The sequence below is a fragment of the Lagopus leucura genome, unplaced genomic scaffold (genome assembly GCF_019238085.1).
Source record: "Lagopus leucura isolate 7727_CA_CO unplaced genomic scaffold, USGS_WTPT01 Super-Scaffold_100021, whole genome shotgun sequence".
NCBI lineage: Eukaryota > Metazoa > Chordata > Aves > Galliformes > Phasianidae > Lagopus > Lagopus leucura.
In genome coordinates this window covers 8,860,444-8,877,594 of record NW_024962274.1, presented here as the reverse complement: position 1 = coordinate 8,877,594, position 17,151 = coordinate 8,860,444, and positions in this window count along the sequence as shown.

Here is a 17,151-nt window from a genome sequence, read left to right as displayed (position 1 = left end):
TAAAGTTGGTTGTGGCAGCTGTCCTACATTAACAAAGAGCAACCTTGTTATAAAAGGTATTTTTCTTACAACATAGTTGTTAATAACTCGTCATTTACTATTGGATAAGTACTAGTGAAGAGAAAGTTGTCTGTACAGGGGTTATAAATGATGGTCTTTACTGGATTTAAGAGCTGTCTAAAGTGCCACTATACTTGCTATCACTCCTGTCGTGTATCAATATGTACCATGAACTTCATGCAGTTGGAAGTGACTTAAAAAATGGAACTAATATGTTGAATAGTGGGATCTATTATTTGAATTAGACTGCAGCTTTTGAATGTTTAAGTTCTTAATGTAAGGAGTGTAACTTTCATACGGAACTAGTTTTCTTTGTGTTTGTCATCTGCTTTGAGACTGTGAGGCTGAAATACTTGCAGTGCATATTTTCCATTCATAAAGTTTCTTTCCAACAAGGTAAAAGAAAAACATAGTGACAAATCTAACGTGGAAGAGATGACATGTCAGCATTTTATTTTATTGGACATTGACAATACAGTATATCACTAAAAGCAGTTTTAGAGCCTAGGAAACAGCACTATTGATCTCCTGGAGTCCTGTTGCCAGAAATTGTATTAAAAACTTAACTCTATGATGTGTAGCCTCCTGGTAGCAGCATAGCCTGGAATGAACTTTCCCAGAGATAAGGATGCTAAGAGTTTGAGTGGCATGATAAATTTACTAAGGGAAGTATGTTGCCTGTTTGTTGGCCTTAAGTAAACTGAATTGTTCAGTACCAAGAGGAAGACTGATACTTCCAGGATTTCTATTTCAAAGGAATTATCCAGAAGTAGAACAACTGATGTGCTATTGGATGCCTTTTCTAACACAATCTGCCTCTGTTCTCAGCTATACACAAATTATGTTTTTCCATTTATCATCCATTTTTAAAGAGCAAAGCTAAAAAAGGTGGATGTAAATGTATGCTAAGTTCTCATGTAACTACTGGATGGATTTTCTATATCAGAAACAAAAGGTTTACTGTACTTCTTTTTCCATATTAAAAAGTTATCTGGGAAAATTTGCTGATACATGCCTAAAGATGAAAAATTAATCTATACCAGTGAGAAGAATTGCTATAGATTGATACTCGTTAATTGAAATCATAATTTGAACCTCTGGTAAAATGGACTAAACTCCTATTTAAGGGTGGTTTCTTGTTTAGTTTGAGTTTAAAAAGAAATATTGCACTTAAAGTATTGTTTAAATGCAGGCTTAAGATTTAATACTGCATAAGATTTTAACTGTTAACATATGACAGACTGCGTATTTTCTAAAATCTTGTACTGCAGTACAAACAAGTCTATAAATGCATACAGGTTTGGAAGAGTATGAATAAATTCATAATTCAAGTTCTGGTTTTAAAAAGTGAATAAGTAACTTAGTTTCCTGAAAACCGTGCTCGGTTCCATTCTAAATGGACTTGGAGGAGTAGTAGTAGTAGTAGTACTTTTTAGTAGTTTAGGGCACATTATCCAGATGTGATTACCTGGAGAAAAAGAAAAAGCACAGTGATATTCATTGTAGCTTTCTGAAGAAATCTGGAGACCAAACCATGGGTATGAGCACAGTGAGGTGGTGGGTAGTGCTTTTCAGCTTTATTCCCAATAACCATTGTGATTTGTACTTATAAGTCACTGACTAAAGCAAGAATTACTGTTCTATAGATTTCAACACTTCATCTGTATGTCTTTCATTCCATTCTACATTGGTTAGGGAAAATAGTATTTCTACTCAAAAAATAAAAATCTTCACGTTCCCAGTTCAGATCTACTTTTAATCACTGGTGCAGCTGGAACATGTTGAGACCATTAATATTTTTGTATGCCTTAGGATTTTGTCAGCAGTGATCTGTTTTATGTAGATGACCAAGTGCTGTGTTTTAACCAGATATTCAGCATGCTTTATTAGTTATTGCCCAGAAAATAGTATGGAATAGTCTTAAGAAAATTGCTTTTCTAACCCCTCAACAAAATATCAGTAAAGAAACCAACCACCCCTCTGCCCTGAAAAGGGAGTGCAAAGATGCCTTTTACAATGAGATATATTCATGAAGTGCAGAAAGCTAGTATTTCAGCTTTTCATGCAGAAAGGCACACATTCATATTTCTGTGGACACCAGTCCATCCATTCCGTTCTGTCTCCAAGTGTCATATAAGCTCTAGAATTTGTATTTTTGAGTTACAAAACTAAGGTATTCTTTCTGCTATGAGAACAGTAATGTCTCTTCTCTGTTGAAATGCAATGACAGATTGTGCTGTAAGTAGTCTAAATCCTTAGATATGGAGACTTTAGCCATATGGAACACAGACACGGCCTTTCATTTATGTGGGGAAGTAAGTAAGACTTCATCATGGGAAGAAAAAAGAGCCATGGGATAGATGCAACCATAGCTGTGTTCTGTATTCATGCTGTGTTCTATATCCTCCTCTGTCTGTCCTACAAACTGAAAACATGTGGTAATTATGTCTACGGATTTTGTTCTTGGTGTATCCTCTAATTCTGTTTTATTTGTAATTTTAGATGGACTCAAAGCTTTAGTCCCAGATTTACTGCAACATGGTGTGCTGTTGATTTCTCACAAAGAAGTCACCAGAAGCATAGCTCTGAGAAGCTTTTGCTCCAAAAGAAATGACGTGATTACAGCTCAGAAGCTAAGAAAGCTGCCAAAAACCATAAGGTAACAATTTAAATGAAAACATGCCGTTCTCCTTCTGAAGCATGGTTGTATTTTGGGCAGGCATTGATTGAGAATCAGGGGGGAGAGTGGGAAAAGACAGCTACTAACTCAGAACATTTTTACCCAAATTGAGTGAACAGTTTTCACTTGTTAAATCTACTTATAACTTCGGGAGTGAAGAGTGTTTTTTTCAGTTCTTTTCAAGAGGTGGAAAACCAGTGGGAAGAGTTCAGTACATTATTTGAAGAAGGAATGGAGTTGAAAGTATTCTTAAAAGATGGGACATGTATACAGCCAAATGGAAGAGACAGATGTAGTTTTGTCTACAGTCAGCAGAGTAATGAAGAAAGATGTCTGTGAATGTGAAATACCACCTATTATATGAACACTTACCTTTTCTGAATGGAAATGGGACAGAGAAATAGCCAATTTCACTGTGCCCTCTAGGCTATACATGCCATAGCTTTGTTAAAAGATGTCAGTTTAGGACTTCCATTAGAAAAGGTAAGAGTAAATACTAGGAAGTGTAGGTATTATTCCTTTGGCTGTAAGAGCTTGTGTGTGGAGAGAGTTTGCCAACTGAAGCATGTATGGAAATTCTTCCTTCTAAGGAGATGTTTTTCACGTGCTCAGTGCAGGAGGAAGATGCAGGAAACTTATCTTGGTGTCCTGGGCTTGTTCACAGGTCAATGTAGCAGGAGGTTAGACTGTGGCCACCTCACGAGCTCAGGTTATTCTGTGAGTTGAAAACTCACTGAGGGAAGTACAGCAGTTAATATCAAGCTTCCTCACTTTTATATCACTCTAGTATGGGTCATGTTTTAAAATGACCTGTTTTCTGTATGTTTATCTTCTTTGAATAACCTTTGTTTACATGAACATGTGTGGGTGAAGAGCAGTTACCTCCTTAATCAGCCTCAACACATTTAGAAAGGTACTTCTGGTTAAGACAGAGCACTTCTGACTGCTGTGTTAGCCAGTGTTGTGTTTAGTTATGATCTTCATTCAGGAGATACTTCGTTCAGAAAGGAAGCTTAAGATGTAACAGTTGTGGGTAGTCATTATCTTTCTGGAGGTAACCAGATTAATTAACCTGATAGTAACATTACAAAGAGTTTGAAATAATTGCTTGCAGTTATTGAAAGGACATTTATTTGACAGTTTCCCCCCAAATTTTCCATGTGATAAAGCACTTCACAATTACAGTTTCTGGTCCAACACTTTTGCTGTGACAATTAACTGACTGTAATTGGTAAGGCAGCATGAGAATTATATAGACCACACAAATAAGGCAGTTACTGTGTTCGCTGCTAAAATGAATCTTTGAAAGGTGATATGAATACAAAAATTCAGAGAGAAGTACTTTGTTTCCTGGCTCTCTTTGCTATGCTTTTTTTGTTCCTTCTCTTGTCCTTCCTCCTCCTTCCAAGATGGAAACATAAATGTAAAGCTTGTCTGAAGCATGAATGAGCACTTCACTTAAAAATTAGTTTAAAAAAAGAAAAAAAGACACATTCTGCTTAATTCATTGCAGCCTTTATGCGTAAGCAAGATGTTATGCTTCATGCTGCTTGGTATGATCACTAATCCCTGAGGACTTCACACCTTGTGTGTTCTTCCTTTTCGAACCGTTTCACTTAGAACTCATGTTTTACCAGTTCTAAGTGAATGTGTAAAATCTTTGGAATGTACTTTGAGTGTGGTTCTGTTTTGACTTGAGTGATTTTTTTTTTTCAGTATGTGAAAAAGAGATCTTTGTCTTTTGAGTGAAGTACTGAGATCCAGATATTTACAGAAGTAGTAATTTTGTGGATATTTCCATTTCAGCTTAATTCTCTTTGAAGTGTATTTTGTAAGAAGGAAAACTCATATGGATTCATATTTTCCAGCTTGTTGGTTAAGGGTACCTGAGATACTCTAGATAGTCTACTTGAGGGTAGTTGAGACAGCCAGAGTAGTACCACTGCAAACCATAGAATCATAGAAAATCATATGCTTACAGGTTTTGCCAGGAACTGGGCTGAACAGAATTGTAGCCTTCCTTATTCACAGGGTCACGCACGTTCTCAGATTGTCAAAATTTTCAGTGTGTAATGAAAACATTGAGATTTGGATCAAAATGGGATGGCGTTGCTATCTCCAGGTATGTCCATGTTCCTTATGTCATATTAAAGTTTTGCCACTTGTTACGTGACAGAGTGGTGCCCTTGCTTTATGAGGGAAGAATTGATTGCTGGTTAGTGATATGTCTCAATGTATTTTTCATTCCTTTTATTAAGTATTGAACTGTGAAGAGAAGTTGCTCATGCTGGAGTTGCGTCAACCTCTTTCTTATACAGCAGACAGCTATATAATAAACTGTTGGTGTAAGTTTGTACTGATAATAATCTTCCCTCTAAAAAACATACATTGTTTAAGTCTTGAAAGTGTGTTACTAAATGTATCTTCAAGTGCCCCTTGTGAAAGACAAGTCTTTCTTCCAGTAGAGGGTTGGTGTTTCAGAAAACATGTTCTGCTGGAATGTGACTTCAGCTGGAAGTGTTTTGAACTTGGCTTTCATCAAGGGAAGCAAGGAAGACGATTTCCAACCAACAGCCCCTCTCTCGTTTTTTTTTTTGAAGTAATTCCTTGTTGTGCCGAGTCTCATATATTTCTTTCCCCTAGAAGCATCTGAAGTTTAAGTATATGTAAATCAGACACCATGCTGTGTTTCTTAGTTATTGTATTTAAAAGTCTCACTTTCACAAACAAAACAAAAAGTGGATGCTATAGATTTGGGACTGGAGAATAAGAATTTGAAATTCCTGAACAGAGAGCAAATATAATTAATGGATTTTATTTAATTAAAATTTTTTTGTTTTAGATCGCCTCTTTCATCAGTAGTTCTCAAAACACTTTTTAAGGGAGTTTGACACTACTGAACTGTTTTTGCAATATGAAAACATATGAACACCGTAATACCTGGTGCAAGATCAATTAATAACTGGGTGGCTATTCTAGAGTCCAGCACTTTCTTCAAGGCTGAAATATTTTTCTTTTCTTTGAGTAGCTTTGGGTTGTGAGTGAATTTCCTTAGGAGATGGTAACTTGATTTCACTGATGTTAGTCTTCAGATTGTCAGTGAAGGGCAAGATATTCTGCTTGGAATGCTTGTCTCTTGAGATGCCAAGACTTTTGCAGGCAAAAGTGTTTGTATGACCATCTAGGTGCGAATATGGCTTTATGCAGTATTGTGAAAATTATCTGCATTTCTCTTGTGAGCTGGAACTGCTTATTGCTACCTTCTAAAGAGTTCTATTTTAAGCATCTGAGACATTCCTCAGAGACCTGTGCTTTGGAAAACTTGGTCTGGCATAATAAATATTTGAGTATTAACAGTGAGGGTGAGGAAACTGATAGATGTGGATCTGTCAAAATTGCTTTCATAAAAAATGGAGTCCAAAAGTCCGCTTAATCCATTACTTACTCAGAAGACGGGTGGTATCTATAATTATTTATATTATATATAATATTATTATATATAATATGAATATTATATTATAATAATATTGTAATTATTATTTAGATTATTTAGAGTACTATGTCCAGTTCTGGGCTCCCCAGTATGAGAAAGACAGGGATCTCTTGGAAAGAGTTCAGTGAAGGGCCACAAAGATTGTGAAGGGCCTGGAGCATCTCCCCTGTGAGGAAAGGCTGAGTGAACTGAATCTGTTTGGCCTTGAGAAAAGAAGACTGAGAGGGGAACTGATCCAGGTCTATGAATATCTAAGGGGCAGAGTGGTGAGGCCAGACTGTTTTCAGCAGTGTGTGGAGACAGGACAAGGGGTAACGGCCAGAACTGCAGCATAGGAAGTTCCCCACAAATGTGTGCAAGAGCTTCTCTAGGTGAGGTGACGAAGCACTGGAACAGGCTGCCCAGGGAGGTGGTGGAGTCTCCTTCTCTGGAGATGTTCAAGACCTGCTTGGGCACTACTTGTGTGACCTGGTGTAGGGAACCTACTTTGGTGGGGGGGTTGGACTCGATGATCTCTGGAGGTCCCTTCCAACCCCTATGATTCTGTGATTTAGACAATTTTTAGAGTCAGTCTTAACTGATTCCAAACAATGTTTTGACTCCTGAATACCTTTCTGTTATCATTGAGGGCTCTCCAAATTTAACCAGTAATGTTTTGTCATGATTCAGACAATTGCAACTGCCTGTAATTGCCTGAAACATCAATGCCATTGCTTGACACAGGTGCCTCTGGAGGCCAAACCATGGATATGAGCACAGTGAGGTGGTGGGTGGTGCTTTTCAATTGTAGTGACAGTGATGGCAGTTCATCTCTGCTGGTACAGATTTTCATGAGTGTGATACTCAGTCTCTTGTTCATTGCTAGAGAGCGTGCATAGCTAATAGTGGTGTCTATGCTGCAGAAGAGTGTTTTATAGCTGAGAATTTGCTCTGCCAAATAGTATTACTGTGCTCTTTGCATCCATTGTAGTTTCCATGGAAATAAATAGGTGGCATTACTTTTGGAGCAGCCTACAAACGTTGCTAGCTTTATATACATAATCTCTTGCAAGGAAAGATTTGTGAAAGTCTCCTGCATTATTTTGTCGAATGTTTGTCAAGCAATGGATGCTTGCTGTTGTATAAGTAACTGATTTGGTATTGTTTCCAGATGCGAAGACCAAATCTGACATCAATGACAATGACATTGTCAATGTTGTATGTATGTTATATATATGTATACACAACTATATATATATGTATGATAATTAACATTAATATATTTAAAATTGATCCCAAATCAAATGACTGTCACATAAGCAACAAACAATGGTTTGAAGCATTCTTAATTTGAGGGAAATTTTAGTGACTATATGCGTTATTTTAACATAGCTTAAAACGATAAATATGAGAAATAGTTTCAGATTCCATTGTCTAACAACTTAAAGTCCTTGTAGTAGCACACAAAATACTTTATAAAGTGTAAACTGAAGAAAACTATGATTTTTTTTTTTTTTTTGTTACTTGTAAAAGGAGCTTTAGAGAAATCATAATTACTGTATAGCATATAATACAATATTGAGTGATGGATATATAGGTGTCAGAGCTTCTGGGGACTTCTGTTTTCTTTTTAGGATAAACGAGTTCCTCAAGGCCCTTCACACAACTATAATTAACATAATCCTGGTCTTTAAATTGTGATAACATTCCTTTTCATATCAAACAGATCACAATGAAAAGGAAAGATTAACCACCTGCTTCCCAAGATCAATTTACTACTAAATGCTGATAACTGCAAATCAATGTGAAAGGCATTATGCACTTCAGCATGATGTGTTACAACAGTGACTTCTCTTACCAGATATGTCCATTTTCACCTTAATCCTCAGTAGATTGTGAGTATGCAAAAACTTATTTAATCCAGAATTAAGTGGTGATGATGGTTACCATATTTTCTTGTTGCAGTAGATGTTTTCATTAACATTCTAGATTGATTTTTTTTCATTCTGTCTGTTCCTTTTTAATGACACCAACTTTGTTACTTCTCAGAAGATGGGTTTTATTGCAGTAATCAATTTATCCCATCAAATGGGTTCCTTTTTTTTATGTTGCAACTTTTTGAAAGCTGATGTTTTATTTCTGCAGTGGTTTTTGAGGCTTGAATCATTACGTCCGACAATATTATTACATCATTCAAGTGACAGCAGGATGGTCTCTTAAGAAAAACTGAGGGGAATTGAAAGTTATCTGTAATCCTCCGTGACTAATGTTTGTCAGACCAAAGAAAGGGAAAATTTAGCAAATATAATTTTTAAAGCCTGAGGGAAAGGAAGGGGGATATTTAATAAAGATCAGGAAATTCAGAAGAGCTTGGAAAAGTCTTTTTCTTTTTTTAGTTGTTGTAATGTGAGGAGGCCGCATAGAGGAATTTCTGCAAATAAGCTTACTCACTTGATTCCTGTATCTTGGCTTTATTTTTTCTTGACTTTAATATTTTATATAAAGTAATATGCAAATATGTTGAAGCAATAATAAAGTAGAGGTCATTCTGGGAAGTAAACTTCCAATGCTGAATTAAATGTGATGTATTCTCTTCTATGCTCTTGTGGAAGTGGGCACGTGCTCTTGAAGGCTCTGGTCTTGATTGGGCTTGTGTGGTAAAATGAGAGGAGGGGCTGAGTCTTAAGGTGAATCGTCACAGGAATTGCCTGGAACACAGGGGACCATTCTTCCTTCTGGTGCAGAAAGCAGGATGTGCTATCCTGGCCTTCTGGGGATTTGTGCCTGTTGCCACTTGTTCTATTTCTGCATGCCACCAAATAGTGTCCGCTTCCGTAGCCACGACACCTGCACTTTAGATATTTATAAACAATTGTGAGATTCCCTTTCAGCCTTCTCCACACTGAAGAGTCTCAGTTCTTCTAGCCTTTCCTCATATGGGATATATTCCAGGCCCCTAATCAGTCAAATGTTATGACATAGCAAAATTAAGCAAAAGATAATTTCTGAAAATTGATTTTTGTGTTAAGGTATATGCTATGTTTTAAATAACTTTTCTGCAAGAATCTCACTTTTACATCATATTAATTATCATAATAATCTATTTTTATTAGAGTAAATATTTTACATGATCTTTTCTCTCAAGTGTTAATTTCAATATTTTAATCAACAATCACTTGGGGAACTTATTTTCAACTAGCAGTATAGCCACTTTCATTTAAAATTCAGAGCCAGCTTTGCGGATGACTGTCAAAAGGCTGAAGACTTTCACTCTTATACCTTTTTATGTTTAAGCTGTAGTTTAAGAACTTGTGTTCTTTTTTTCCCCAGCAACTCTAATGAATTCAGTTTGTCTAGATTAAGTAGCATTGTACTCAGTAGTAGTCAATATGCTTCTATCAAAGGACCTATAAAAACACAAGTCCTATTTTATTTGAATAATAAGGTATGATTATGGAAATAAAATGTATGTGCTCAGCCTTTGATTTCTGAGGAATTCTTTGTATTTCTTGCAGCTTTAATTCTTTATTTGTAGAATTGTATTTTTCAAAAATATTTTTTTCTAAGAAAAATTGAGAAAACCTCTCTGAGGCAGATTTTTCAGCATGTTTGGTAGTATGTACCTTATAGTTTTTCTCTCTGGCCTTTACACAGTTTTGCAATGATCTCAGTTCTGTGCTGGTAGAGCAGACAAAGTGCTAAATGGTCACTATTCTTCCTGTCCTCTGCCAGTTTAGCTTGTGTTTTCTAGCCAGGCCAATTCCCCAATTACTCTCCTACTGAATGATTCAGTAACTTGTCAAAAGACTGTTGTATAGGCAGGAACTGAGCCAAGTTCTGCGTGTTAGCACAGTGTATTAAGTTCCCAGCAATTTCTCTTCTGTTCCTGTTTGTCATTCATTGTACTGTGTGTCTGATCCATCTAAGTTGTATCACATTGTTAGTATGCTCTGGTATTCGAAGTAAAATTGTTAATAGTGCTCATTAATACCATTATTTTTTTCCCCAGAAGTACATACATACAAAATTCAAGCATTCTTGTACAACTGATAATTCCATGCACATCAGTGAAATTAGTGTGTCCCTGAGAACTCAGTGCTTTTCTGTATTAATAGACATTTTCATTACCTAAATGTAGTACTGAACTTGACAAATCTAAACCACAGAGTTCAATCGCAAAGCAGTCATATTTAAATGAAAGACGAGTCTTAAAGTGCTTTCATCTTATTAGTGCTTCTCAGTAGAATTTATACTGTCATTGTTTGCTCATTTTAAATAAGAAACCTTTCCAAATTCAAATTCCTAAGATTTGAATAAGTTAATACTTAATTCCTATGTAGAATGACAAACTATTGAAGAGTTTGTATATACCCGAGGTTATCTGCTGGTTACTACACTGCTGAAAGTTCACTGTGAAACAGATAAATCTACCGAGCATTCATTTAAATATGGTGTGCTGTATAACTTCATTACAGAATCACAGAATCACAAGGTTGGAAACGACCTGCAAGATCTTCTAGTCCAACCACCCTCCCATTCCTATTAGTACCACAAGCACTAAACCTTATCTCGTAGCTCCTCATCCAGGCATTAGACAGCTGAAGGTCTGGATTGAGACATCCTTGCCTTCTGCTTGAAAATAATACAGCTGGGGACAGCTGTATTTGACACCTCAGTTGTTTTGCAGTTGAAATGTAGCTGTCTTGTATTTCTTCTATGTACTCAGGCAAAAACAATATGTACAGAATATGGAGTAAAGAATTCTATTTGAAATTACCATAAGAATTTGTTTAGGGGGAAAAAAAGATGTTATCTATGTTGCTTTTAGCTAACCCATCAGAACATCTTCCATAAGCCAAATTTTGAACACATCTTTCGTAAGCAGTATACTGATATACCCTTCTAACACCTGCTGCTTCTGTAGTGCCTTTTTCTGTGTGCTTTTTTTGTTAGACAAAATGACACAATTCAATGAAGACTAGAGCAATGCTATACTTTTTGTTTGTTCAGCTGGTCAATGTGAATTTTAAAGCTTTTTTTTTTTTTTTTAGTTGAAACATTGCTTTGTTTTTTAGTACAGAGTTCTCGGAGGAATTTAGATAATGCTTCTTCAAAATGCTTACAAAAATATTTGGTAACTGAAATCTCTAATTTTCTACTCAAGCTGATGATGTCCATATTATCTATTATCTACTGGTATTAACTTTATACCACTAATGGGAGACATCTCAGAGATGGAGTGGTTGGTGTTTTTTAGAAATATTTATTTCAAATGGTTATGTTTACAAATGGATGAGGGCTTATCTTTTCATCAGTTTACATTTCATGCTTCTATCATTTGTTCAGTACAATATAGGCACCGATTTTATTGTAGTATTTAATTTCAAATTTCGGATAATCTTTCAGTGGACTTGGTTCTTTGTATAACTTAAGGTATTCTATTCCAAACCAAAATTTTACCTCTATGCGAATATTATTTTGGCACTGTGAGAGTAAAACAGCCGTTCCTGTGGGGGATTAAATTGTTTTTGTGTGAGAAATGGTGCACACCTTTGTAGAAAAGAGAGGAAAAAATGTTTAGTTGCTAAATGACTCTTTCGTGGTTCTACATTTTTAATTTAGATTGATCTGTAAATGAAACACCATTTTGAAACAAAAGCTCCAGGGTGTGTGTTTTGAAATTATCCACACTGGGATTGTCACATTTTATTTTTTTAAAGACTATTTCTGTGTAAGAATTGGCATTGACTGGCTCATTGCTTAGATCCCTCAAAGTACTTTTTCTGCAAACTTAGTGTAAAAAGGAATGAAAACACGCTCATTTCCCCCAGGTGTTTTGGCTGTGTACAAAGCATATAATCTTGCATGATATCTTCTTATGTAGATTTTGAATTGTAAGGCCCTTTATCCTGTGAAGGATGAACAGCTCCTGTGCACTGCTGAAATAGAGCACAGGACTAAGCAGTATGAAAACCCTTTCCTGATTTTATTTATGTACTGAGACTTAATGTCATTTACTTCAGAAATCTTTTTATTTCATTCCTCAACTTCTGCCACTCAGGTGGTCCAGTTGAAGTTTTCACTCTGATTTTGTTTTGCTGTATGGGCAGTGAGGGTGGCACAGAAGCGGTGTAATCAGCAGAACCGGTCTGAGAGGTAAATCTCCTTCAAGGACTGGTGTCTGTGCTGTCACTGCTTCTTGGTGAGATTACAGGAGAATGATGTTATAGATGATCAATCAACCTTGACAGATGTGTGGCAGAGCTGGTTAGAGAATCTATTTCAGAATGCAAGCATTTTTAAGTCTAAGCGTGGAGACAAACCAGAGATACTCTATAAAAAACTTAATTTTTACTTGATATGCTTTCATGCACATGTCAATATTCTCTGACTGCAATGGTCATTAATAACCAAAGGAAAAGATAAATTTACATGAACAAGTATTTCTCAAAATGTTTATTGTACAAACTGGTATTTCTTTTACTTGCATCATCAAATTATATTTATCAGCTTTAATTGGATATGAGTACACATTGCGTTGCATGAGAACATTTCTTTCTATCTCCCTCTGTATTTACTTTTCAGATTGAATTTTTTATATGAGGGAGCTTGAGAAGGCTCTTTCAGACAGTGTTTATTCAGAATACGAAATCTGTAGCATTCTCTATCCCTTCCCCTTCTAGAAACGCTCAGTTCCCTGACAAACAAGACCAGTAATAATAATCCTAAAATGTAAGTGGGCTACTCCAAAAGTAATGCCTCCTGTTTTTATTATTTTGGCCCACAATGTTAGAGGTAAATATTGTTGGTGTGGCAGTGGAGATTGAACCTTCCCACCAGTATTCCATTACATTTTGTTGCTGTATGACAGATGGCAGTAGAGGGGCAGTCTGACAGAATGATGTCTGACATGGAAGTGTGTATGAAGCAGAGAGGTGGAATTGAATTCCTCCATGTGGAAAAAATGGTACTCATTGACATTCACTGATGGTTGCTGAATGTTTTTGGAGGCCAAACAGTGAATGTAGCACAGTGAGGCAGTGGGTGTTGTTTCAGCAGTGGCAACAGTGACGTGAAAGATAAGCCACGTCCTGGATGGCCATACCCAGCTATCACACCACAAAATGAAAAGTGTCTTAAATAATTCATTTGTGTGAGTCGGCTAATGGTGGTGACTGTGTTGAAAAACGCTTTGGATCTGAGAATTTGCTTTATCAAAGTGTTATTGTGGTTTTTTTGTATCTTTTTATAGTTTCCATGGAAATATACAAGAACCATTATTTTTCCATGTGACCTACATACTAAACAGTGGATAAATTTCATCTATGGGAAAACTGTCTTCTTTAAAGATAAAGACATAGAAACAAGAATTGAAGTCCATGAAAAATAATCCTGTGTTTTTTTTTCTTAAACAAAATTCCTCCTTATATAACTTTATTTAGTTACATTATCACTATAAATAAAATGCATTGCGTGATGTAAGTAGCGTATTCATTGATGTTAACAGGGAGAAACTTTATCACATAGTTCACACTATGGTACTAAATTAACATCTATCCTCTAGCTACAGAATTTGTTGGTGTGATGTTATACACTCAAATATTGGTTGCTACTTCAATTGCAAACACTGCAATGGGAATGTAAGAGGTTGCAGATTTTTCATTTTCTGCTTTTCTAAGCAAAATTCTTTTCTAGCTATAGTAACAATTTAACACCAGCAGGGAAATGCAGTTAAAAAGTAGGATGCCTTTAGAAAGCATGATTTCCCATTTATGCTGACATTGTGCTTTACAGTGGACAGTGCCATAAGAAAATTAGATTCATTCAACAGTGTCTAACAGCTAGCTCAAGTGCTGCCAAAATGCTCTAGATTTATTCTGGTAGGGTGATGGAGAAATAGACAGCAGAAAAACCTATCCATTCCTCTCCTAAACAACTTCATGAAAAAGTTTGTTTCCTTCTGTCTTTTTCACAGGTATCTTTACTCCATATTTTATAGAAGGAAAATATGATCCATTGCAATGCTTTTGGAGAGGGCAGAGAATTTCTGTATAGCCTCCTCCAAAGAGGATACAAGCCTGTGCCTGTGTAGAAATCTAATGCTGACCAGCTAGGATCCTCTCACACTCTGAAGAGAGATCCAGCTGTATCTGCTGTATCTCCTAGCTCCGTACAGCTATATGTTTCAAAGTTTTGTGTTGCTCCAGATAATTTACTGTTTGAGAGACTGTTACAATGGAGAACTGAAGCATCGGAGAGTTTCAGGATATTCTCTACAAGTGAATAATGGCCTGCTCTGGCAAGCATTTGCCTATTGAAAGCAAAATTAAGTGCTTTTTGAGATGAGTCCTATTGTTGAGGGAATGGTAACTGCTTCCAGCACTCGCCACTGTGTATTTCTTGATGCACAGCCATGATTTCTCAAACTTCAATTTTCACTGCTTCTTGTGCTGCTCTGAACTATGGAAAGTGCAAATTCCAGTCTTACTAGCAGAACACTGCCAGGTTTATTTATGCAGATTATTGGTATGGTCATTTGGTTACAGAGTAGGTTGTAGCTGTACATCCAATACCTTTGTTTTTATTTGAGTCAAATTCATTATTTGGAAATAGAACGTTTATGCTGTCAAAGACTGTGTTTATATACATACCTTTAGTCTAGAAGTTAATGTTGCTTTATGTCATTCTGTATTTCCCAGTGGTGATATAACACAGATTTAGTATGGTTCCTACAGGGAAAATAAAGTAACTATTATTTTATGATCTCTTTTGAAATTGCTATATGTTTATTTTCTGTGGTTTTCTGGATAGCGTAGTCCTACTCTTTTTTTTTTTTTTTTTTTTTTTTTTTTGTGTGTGTGTGAAATTATTGTATAATAAAAAAAACTAGCAAGTTTTCAAATGTTGACCCTTATGACTGAATTGCCACGTACACTGTTTTGATTTCGAGCTCTCCATGGTACGGAGGGAGTGAAATGGGTGAGAAAAGCTGGTGCAAAATGAGCTTGACTGTTTAATAATTTTCAGAAGGTGTCTTCAGATTCTGATGTGCATTTTTGTTCTGTTTCATTATAACACTAGAAAAAGTGTACAATATGTTGAATGCTATATTTTGCAGTGTACGTGTGTGTATTTGGTCATAGTAGCCTGATGTTGAAGAGGAACTCTTAAAAAGTAAAACAGGATATCTGCATTGTATCTTGTCATAAAAAAAATCCAAATTTGTTTAAAGCTTGACAATGAATTTCTCTAAAATGTGAGCACAATATAATAATTTATCACTACAGAGTTGCAGCTTAGCCTTATTTAGTGTTTTTTCTAGCTGCAGGTTTGCAGAAAGATTGCACACATTCTCATGCAGTATTATGTCTTATTATAGAAATGTACTGTTATTCACTCCTGTGGATTTATTGCACAGAATCTAACAGCAAACTAAAATATCTGTACTGAATATACATTTTACAAATTATGCACTGTCCTTATTCTTAATAAGTACAACTTAAGGGGAAAATAAAAGTAAACGATTCAGATGATTCATCCCTGGTGCAGGAGTTAAGAGAGGAAGGGTATTTGAAAGAAGAATGTCAAATACTCTTTTTAACTGTTTACTGTCCAACAACTTGTAAAGGAGGATTTGTACAAAAGACTCACCTGCTAAAGGTCGTGTAAGAATGAGTTTGGACAGTAGCATGTTGTTTAATATAAAATGTATCTGTCCAAACTAATCATGTGGATAACATATTTAGGATTCTCACTGATAGGAGGTCATGTGCCATCTGTATTTCACTGTTTCAAAGTCAGCATGCGCAGGGCCTACCAGAAGTTATCAGAATTATCATTTCAATTAAGCAGATGGCTGAGGAATCAAATGAAGAGCCTTTGAGAGATGGCTACAGAATCAATAATGTGTTTCTGAGCTTTATTGATTTATCTTTGTCCAGGCAGTAGAATTGATTTATGTCTCCAGCTTTATTTTGATAAGTCAATGATAGCTCAACTATTCCTAAATTAATGTCTTCTTTTTATGGCACTTACATTTTTTTTTTTCTCCTGGTGAAGAGAGATTTTTACATCAATCCAAACTTATTTTGCTAAGTAATTCTGTGGCTAGCAGAGTATCATAAATCAAGCAGAAGGATGGTCTATGTAGTTTCACATGGGATGAATGATTTAGAATTGTGGAAAGGGCATTTATTTATTTTACCAGTCAGATGGAATTGCATTTTTCCTCTTTGTGCTAACAAACCAGTTGACATTTGTAAGCAGACAGGATTCTTGCTGTGAGGAGTGCAGTAATGTGAGGATTGTAATGTCTTTCCATAAATAACAGTTGAAAAAGAGGATAAAAATGTGTTTGTATGTGAGAGAAGAAAAGGGCAGTCCAACTCCACAAATAAGCTTCTGCCATATGGTGCGTTTCAATTGTGTGTGGAATAACATAACATGGTAACATGTGGAAATCATAATTTTGTGTGTTGTGGTTAAGAGAGCCTGGTGTGGTACTAACTTGCTTGTTGCAAACCTAGATCCTAGTTATGTCAGCAGTTGGTTTTGCTGCTGTTTAAATGTCCATATTAATAAAATATACTTTGTTTTCCAGGTCAGTGAAATACTTGCAATAGCTCTATGAACAGTGTAAAGTATATTCACAGTTGCTTGCTTGCATTTTTCTTTTCAAGTATGTATCCTGTGAAGTTCCTTGGAATCGTTATGTTTTTCTTTTTTTTAATTAATAACAAATAACAACGACTTTTCTGCCACCATGATGTCATCCTCCATTTTCCAGTACCAAACCCATGTAAATTGCTCTGTAAAACTTGAGTAAATGGTACTTCTGGCCGGATCTAATAGTAAATGAACCTAGGAGCTGCTGATACAAGAAGGGATTATGCATAAGAGGTTGATCTTTTTTTTGATTAAAATTTTTATTTGGTCTAAC